Source organism: Nannospalax galili, unplaced genomic scaffold, assembly GCF_000622305.1.
Source record: "Nannospalax galili isolate Female #2095 unplaced genomic scaffold, S.galili_v1.0 scaffold1149, whole genome shotgun sequence".
In the NCBI taxonomy this organism is placed as follows: domain Eukaryota; kingdom Metazoa; phylum Chordata; class Mammalia; order Rodentia; family Spalacidae; genus Nannospalax; species Nannospalax galili.
Genome location: NW_008359817.1, coordinates 933,196 through 941,264, shown reverse-complemented (window position 1 = coordinate 941,264; position 8,069 = coordinate 933,196). Strand labels below are relative to the sequence as shown.

Sequence of the window (8,069 nt, the reverse complement as noted above, 5' to 3'; positions counted from 1 at the left end):
ACTCCGAGTTCAAGGTCAGCCTCTCTACATGAGCCCTTTTCTCAAACAAAAAGTGAAAAGAAATTGGAATTATCTTATGATGCTGACTATTTTGCATACGTAAGCAATCTGCTCCAAAAAGAATAATTATTTCAAGTGTAAAAGTAACGTCAAACAGTAGTGGCTCAAGTACGAAAATACAAGCATAAACCCGGACACTGATCAAAAGCTCCCCCATCTCCAGGATGCTGGTTTTGAGGCCTGTCTCCCTCTGAAGGGGAAAGATACACAGGGCCATCATCACCCCTGGCACCCCAGCGCACAAGCTGGCTGTCCATCCTTTCCACGCCCCTGGGTGGGTAGAGAGGGCCCAGGTGTGCCAGAGCCCACGCCCCTCAGGAGGATGCATGTATCCTGCTTTTGGCCAGAGCTGGAGACCCAGAGGGTCCCGGCAGGGCTGGAGGGCGTGGTCTGCGCCCGGACCCAGCGGGAGGCGGAACTTCCGCAGAGTCTGGAGAAGTAGGTCTGTGGCGGGGAATGAGCCGCACTAATGATCTGGGTTAAAGACCTGCAGCTGGTTTAGACCAGCCCCACCCCGTAGTCCTCCAGCCCAACAATGCCACTCAGAAACCCTCCCGCGTCCCTGGCTCTGCCCGGACTACAACACCCAGCAGGCGCCGCGGCGCAGCGTCGGACTTGCGCAGTAGCCTCCGTTGTAAAATGCTATGACAACAGGGCGAAGATGGCTTGGACTTAGGCTGGAGTCGGGAGGTGTCTCTTCCACAGGCTGTAGGTTTTCTGCAGCGTCCGGCTCACTGCCTCTTCCATGGTTTACTGTGTGTGAGCAGCCGGACTTGGAGTCGTTCTCTGCCTAGCGGCTTCCGAGGGCTCGATGCGGTTTCCCCTGCTTGTCTCTCGGGGATGACAGGGGTGCAGGACAGCTTCTTGGAGGGACTCGCTCTAACTCAGAGGAGCTGGTGTTGCTGCTTGGCGGGGCTCTCTTTGCCTGGGGACGAGGAAAACTTCGGACAAGAGAACACGAGGGAGTAGTGGAGGATTGCTTTTCCCTGCACCGCGTGTTTCCTCTGTTCATTCCCTGGGATTCTCTTCAGGCGTTCTTAAAGGGAAGTTTGCGGACAGTGGGGTCACAGAAAGAGGAGGCAAAGCCCACTTGTTGGCATCAGGTAAGAAATGGTCCTAGGATTAAACTTCGGATGTTCGAGGGCCTTCTATATGTTTTGTGGACAAGACTAATCCTCTGATGCCATGCATTGGTTTGGAAGCTATAGGGATAATGGGCATCCTAGGAAAGAGGTTTGCATGCAAACAAACTACTAACACGAAGTGTGTGAGAGTCTATGGGCATCTTTGAGGAAAGGGTGATTTTTAAGGATTTCATGTGTCTATGGGCATCTTTGAGGAAAGGGTGATTTTTAAGGATTTCGTGTACCATCACGTGGAGCGCGAGCTCCTCCTGTGACATTTCAACAGGTCTTGTTAGCAAAGCTCTAAGCAGTTTTCAGCCTGTAACTGAAGCAGATGCATGCACTGATATTCCCTAATGCTGTTTTGCAATAGGATTACTGTTTCTCCTTTCTCTTTGCTTTGCAAATCACAGCAGTTTAGATGAACTAAGCTGATTTTATGAAACTTCAGTGTCTGGAGAAATTTATAGGGTTTTTAAAAAAAAAATCTGAATTGTCTTTATTTTTTAAATATTTATTATGTGTATGAATGTACTACCTGCATGTATGTAAGTGCACCCGTGTCATGCAATGCTCACAGAGGTCAGAAGATGGGGTTGGATCCCCCAGCACTGAAGTTAGGGATGGTTCTTAGTCACCATGTGGGTGCTGGGAATTGAACTAGGGTCCTCTGGAAGAGCAGCCAGTGCTCTTAACTGCTGACCCATGCTTCCAGTCCCGTGACATTGTCTTTAAATATGAAGTCATGTCTTATGCATACAAGTACATATATCTTACTCATACACATACAGCTTGAAAGATAGGAGGGAAAAATGGATCTTTTCTCCTTTCTTCCCTCTTTCTTTCTCTCCCTCCTCTCTTCATTCCTTTTCCCCTTCGAAAGACAGAGGCTTTCTGTGTAGCTTAAGCTGACCTGGAACTTGCTGTGTAGCCTAGGCTATCTTCAGACTCATGATCCACTTGTCTAGGCTCCCAAGTACTGATATTACAGGTGTGTGCTACCCCACTTGGCAAAATTTTGGGTCTTAATGTCTGCAGCATTCATTGAGAGATTAGCTAACTTATTAGCAATATAGGACAGCAAATAGTACAGCAAATAGACTGTACTATTAAAATTGAAAACAAAGAGACTTTATTTTGAAACTCCTTTACACGTTATTTGTGAGTTTAAGAGATTTTTGTCGTTGTTGTTGCTATTTGTAATTGCCCTGGCTAAATTATAGTTTGCCTTTATGGTATAGCTTCTTGGTGGAAATACTTTTTTGCAAGAAAATGAATCAACTAGCAATAGTATAATGTTTTATATCTTTTCAGACATGTAGGAAGTCTCATTCCTTAGGACATTACGTGTGTGCGTGTGTATTTATCTTACTGAGACAGGGTCTCCCTGTAGCCCCAGCGGGCCCTGAGCGCTCTGTGTAGACCAGGTGGTCTTGATCTCATAGAAAACTGCCTCCATAGTGCTGGGACTAAAAGTGTGTTCCACCACGCCCAGCATATTTTTGAAAGGTATTGAAATACATGAAGTTATGAAAAAGCATGCTTGCCTGTTAGTAACATTTCTAGGGGCTGGGGTGTGTAGCTTCACTACCTAGTAACACACTAACACACACACACACACACACACACATATACACATAGCTATCTGCCTTTTGGATGTCCCATTTAAATTTGATTCTAGAAGTTCAAATTGACGTTTGTGGTTTTGTTGTGCTCAGAAGACTCTACTGTCTGCCACCTTCACTGTTATGACAATTACTACTATTATCTCTATTACTATTCCCATTACTGGGTTATGACTGACATTTGATGAATGGTTGTTAAGTGTTGGGCCTTGGCTAAACAGTTGCATATATTAGGCCATTTTATTTTCCTACTACCAAGAAAGGTTGAGACTAGAGGATGAGGGGCTTGTCTGAGGTTGTATAGTACAGGGTCAGGAAGTGAGCACAGGTCTGAGTGACTGCAGATCCCTCCCCATTCATGTCAACTGAAAATTTCAATGCTGAGGCCTTGTTATATTGCTTTCAAAGCAATATTCACCTTATTTTGCTTGGATCTGTCCTCTTTGCTGGACTAGCAGCCTGATTCCTATTTTCAGAAATTTGATGTGACACCAGAAGAATTTAGAGAAAGTTCCAGATAGGAACAGCAGTAGCTTCAAATCAGCCTTTTAATTCAAGTCCCTGTGTCAGACTCGCTGGTTTCTCCCATAGCATTCTGTGGTTGATCATGTTCTGTTCTTCTTTATGTAGGTCCAGGTCAATGAGGTGTGAAAAGTACTTACCTCGCAAATGAAATTTAAATCTAAGTGCCCTGTATGTGACATGTATATAAATAAATACTAAAATGAAAAGAAAGTATCAGGTGGTAAGTGTGGAAGGGAATTTCTGGAGTTTAGAGGATAAAGAGATTATCTATCATTTATTATTCTGAAGTCTTAGAAACTAATCTGTGCCTATTTATAGGCATGTACCTATTAACACCTTCAAATGGTTGATTTCTTTTCTCTTTTTTCCCCTATCTTTTTGAGACAGGGTCTCCCAATAGCCTCAGCTGGCCTGGACCTCACTATGTAGACCAGGCTGGCCTTGAACTCACAGAGATCTGCCAGCCTCTGCCTCTGCCTTCTGAATGCTGGGATTAAAGGCATGCACCACCATGCCTGGCTCCAAATGATTGATTTTTAATCATCCATTAACAGTTTACTCAAATGTATGAAGTACTTTTCTGTAGTTTGAACTTGTATTAACAGAACTATTACTTTGTACTCTCCCTAGAGTGGCTGCAGAGGCCATTGCTCCAGATTCTGGAGCAGGCAACATGGCTTTAGGTACCATATCCACCACTTAATAGTTGTGACCATGTTCTAATTACTTTCAATTGCTGTGACAAGACACTCTGACCAACGCCAACTTGGAGAGGAAAGGATTTATTTGACTCACATCTCCCCGGTCATGGTTCATCATCGAGGGAGCCCAAGGTGGGAACTCAGGGCAAGAATCTGGAAGCAGGATCTGAAGAAGCACAGGCCATGGAATAACACTGTGTACTGACTTAGTCCTCTGGTCTGTGCTCAGCCTGCTTTCTTAAACAATGCAGAATGACCTGCCCAGGGGTTGCAGCACCACAGTGGGCTGGGCCCTCCCACATCACTCAACAATCAAGAAAATGCCTCACAGACATGGCCATAGGCCAGTCCATTGTAGGAAATCCCCCAATTGAGGTTCCTCGTATCCAGTGTCAAGTCGACAATTAAAGCTATCCAGCACAATTGACCCCTTGTCAACTTGACCCACAAACATATCACTATTAAACCACAAGCTTTCCATTTCTTATGCACAAAGTATGATGTTAATATTAATATCACAACATAAAACAGTATAACTTTACAAGTCCCATAGTCCTTAAAAAAATCCAAACACTTTAAAAGTTCAAAGTCTCTTAAGTGTGGGCTCCTGTAAAATCCAAAACAAGTTAAGTACTGTCTTATTTCAAAAGGGAAGAATCAGGCATACTTTCAGCAAAACCTAAATCCAGTAAAGCAGCTCAAGGCTGGCATCTGGGACTCACTCACAATCTCCTGGGCTCCAAAGGGTTTCAGCAGGTCCACTTCCTTGACTGCTGTCCACAGCACACACAATTCATCTCACAGGCTGAGGCTGGGTCCATTGTACACCTGCTGCTTCCCTTAGTGGTCGTCCTATGGTCCTGGCATCTCCAAAAAGTTGCGGTCTCCACTAAAACTGAGGCTGCACATTTACCAATGGCCCCTTCTGGACTCAGGGTGCAAAGCTTCAGATTCTCTCTATGATCCATCCCTTCAATCCTGGGGGCCTTCACTGCAACTGAGACTGCATTTCACCAAAGGCTTTTTTTGACTTCTCAGGGTGTAAATCCTCAGGTGCTCTCTGTGATCCCTTCACAATTTCAACACTAGAACCATGTAGGAGACTCTTACATATTACCAAGTCCAGCTTGAGATGGAAGATCAAGTCCCTCTCTAGACTACATTTTCTGTATGCTAACCCTGAGGAAATACATTCCAAAAGATTTTGCCTCAATGATGCTGGTCTGTTACTCACAGCTGATTTTCAGCCCCACCTAACCTGCATCAATATCCCAGTAAAGCACAAAAGGTTTCACTTTCAATTTTTTTAAAAAATCAAACCTAATTGAGTTGAGGGTTTTTAAAAAATATTTTATTTATTATTTTTATTTTTTGTGTATGTGTATTGTCTGCATGTATGTGAGTACACCCGCGTTGTGCAATGCTACGGAGGTCAGAAGAGGGCTTTGGATTCCCCTGGAGTTAAGGACAGTTTGTAGCTACCATGTGGGTCTGGGACTCAAACCTGGGTCTTATGCAAGAGCAGTCAGTGCTCTTAACCACAGAGCCATCTCTGCAGCCCCTCAATTTTTTTTTAAAGTCTTTTTGAAACAAGGTCTCCCTGTAGCCCAAGCTGGCCTGAAACTCACTATGTAGACCAGGCTGGCCTTGAACTCACAGAGCTCCCCTGCCTCTGCCTCCCAAGTGCTGGGATTAACAGCCTGTGCCACCGTGCCTGGCTTCCATTTTCAAAAATTCTTAATTTAACATAAACAGCCCTGATGAGAATTCTTTGCTTCCCTTCGAAGTTTCACAAGCCAAGCCTCCATCGTCTACACCTCTTTCAGCAGAACTGTTCCAAGCTCCACAGCAACAGCTTACTATACTCTAAGCACAAAATGGCCTTTCCAGTCCAAAGTTCCAAACGCTTCCACAATCCTCCCCAAGACAACTGGGTTAGCTCCGTCATAGCAATAGTTCACTCTCTGGCGCCAATTTCTGTTCTAATTTGCTGTCAGTTGCTGTGACAAAACACTGACCAATACTGACTTGGGGAGGAAAGGGTTTATTTGGCTCACATCTCTCAGGTCACAGTTCATCACTGAGGGAGCTCAAGGTAGGAACTCAGGGCAGGAATGGAGGCTGGAGCTGAAGTACAGACCATGGAGGAATACTGCTTTACTGGGTTGGTCCTCTGGTCTGTGCTCAGCCTGCTTTCTTATACAGTGCAAAATGACCTGCCCAAAGGTGGTACCACCCACAGTGGGCTGGGCCCTTCCACACTACTCAATAATCAAGAAAATGCCTCAGGGACATGGCCACAGGCCAGTTCATTGGAGGAAATTCCCCAATTGAGGCTCCCTTTACCCAAGTATGTCAAGTTGACAACTAAAGCTATCCAGCACAGACCATTTGGGCAGTTTACTTCTCTGTATTCAGACATCCCTGAATAGTAGTATTTAAGATTTACTTTGTAGATTAAAATCACATTATTTTTTCCTTACATCTATTTGTGTGTGTGTGTGTGCGTGTGTGTGTCCTGTGAGTGCATGAATGTCACAACATGTTTGTATAGATCAGAGGACAACCTGCGGGTCCACCATGTGGGTCCCAGGGATGGGACTCAGGTTCTGAGTCTTGGTGGCAAGCACCTTTACCCACTGAGCCATCTTACCTGCTTAATTAAAGCAGAATTCGTCTAAAACATTTAGAACACTGCCTGGGATTCAGTAAATGAGTAAATATTAGCTCCACAGTGTAAATATTTTCCTTCACAATGAAAGAGAAAATTGAAAACTTGATTTTTGGTTTTCACTTCACTTAAAGAAAAACCACTGAGCTGGGGTTTTCTCTCAGTGGCAGGGTGCTTGTCTAGTATGTACAGGGCCCTGGGTTTGACCCCTAGTACCACAAAAATCAAACAACAGAAGACGAAAAATCATGAGAGTGAAAATAGAAACCTTACTTTAAAATTTTTTAATTCAAGAGAGTTAACAAAATAAAGATCAGCATATGCATATTTGACCGTTTTGCTACTTGGGATACTTTTTGTTTGGTTTTGTAACCCAGAAGCCATGTTTCAAGACTTTGACAACTGGCCCCAGGAGCATCATTCCTATTTTGTTTTGTCTTAGCCTGTCAGTGCTTGACCGTCAGTCAGCCGCGTACCTTTATTGCTCAGGAATGAGGCCTGTGTTTCTGAGAGCTTGGAGCCTGAACTTTCATGTTATTTAAGACTTACTTTATGACTGATTTTCCTTTCTCTATGTGGGATGGAATTTCTTATAGGACAAAGGGAAGAAAATATTTTGGGATCTTTTAAAATTTAATTTCCTAATCTATAATCTATAAAACAGGAATTTTTTTAGTTAAAAAATAATGAGCAGGGCATTATAATCTCGCTTGGGAAGTTTAGATGAGAGGATCAGGGATTTAAGGCCAGTGAGACAGTAAAAAAGAAATCATTAAAACAGTGAAATTTAATTTTTAAAGGAAAATTTTAACTTAGATAAAAGCATAAAGAACAGTAAAATAATCCCCCATGTACCTATCACTATTTTATCACTCTTTTTTTTTTTTGAGAGAGAGATTTTTACTGTGTACTCCAGGCTGGCCTGGAACTCTATGTAGTCCAGACTGACCACAAACGTCCTCACCACGCCCGGCCCTTGTTTTTGGTTTTAAATCTAAGAATTCATTGCCTTTTCTAAGGCCATGAAGATTTATTTATACCTTCTTTTTAAGAGTTACTTTAAAGGCTGGGTGTGCTGGCGCATGACTTTAATCCCAGCACTGGGGAGGCAGAGGCAGGTGGCTCTCTGTGAGTTCAAGGCCAGCTTGGTCTACATGGTGAATTCCAGGCCAGCTGGGGCTGCAGGGAGACCAAAAAAAAAAGAGTTAATCTAAAATTTTTTACAGTTTTAAAGCTGGTGGGATGGCCCAGCAGGTAAAAACTGGATGACTTGGGTTTGATCCCTAGAATCCAGAGTAGAAGGGGAGAATTGACTTGGAAAGTTGCTCTCTGACTTCCACATTAGTGCTGTGGTACAAGTGCC

The 8,069-nt window shown here is 43.7% G+C and overlaps 1 protein-coding gene across 2 annotated transcripts in view; it reads left to right on the top strand.

The window, feature by feature from the left end:
• Positions 1 to 683: 683 nt before the first annotated feature.
• Positions 684 to 8,069, top strand: part of Bbs9 (Bardet-Biedl syndrome 9) — a 530,763-nt gene continuing 523,377 nt past the window's right edge. For both annotated transcript variants that reach the window (XM_017795755.2, XM_008823689.2), the window contains exon 1: positions 684 to 1,163. The gene's annotated coding sequence lies outside the window, so the exon portion shown is untranslated. The remainder of the gene's footprint in view (positions 1,164 to 8,069) is intronic.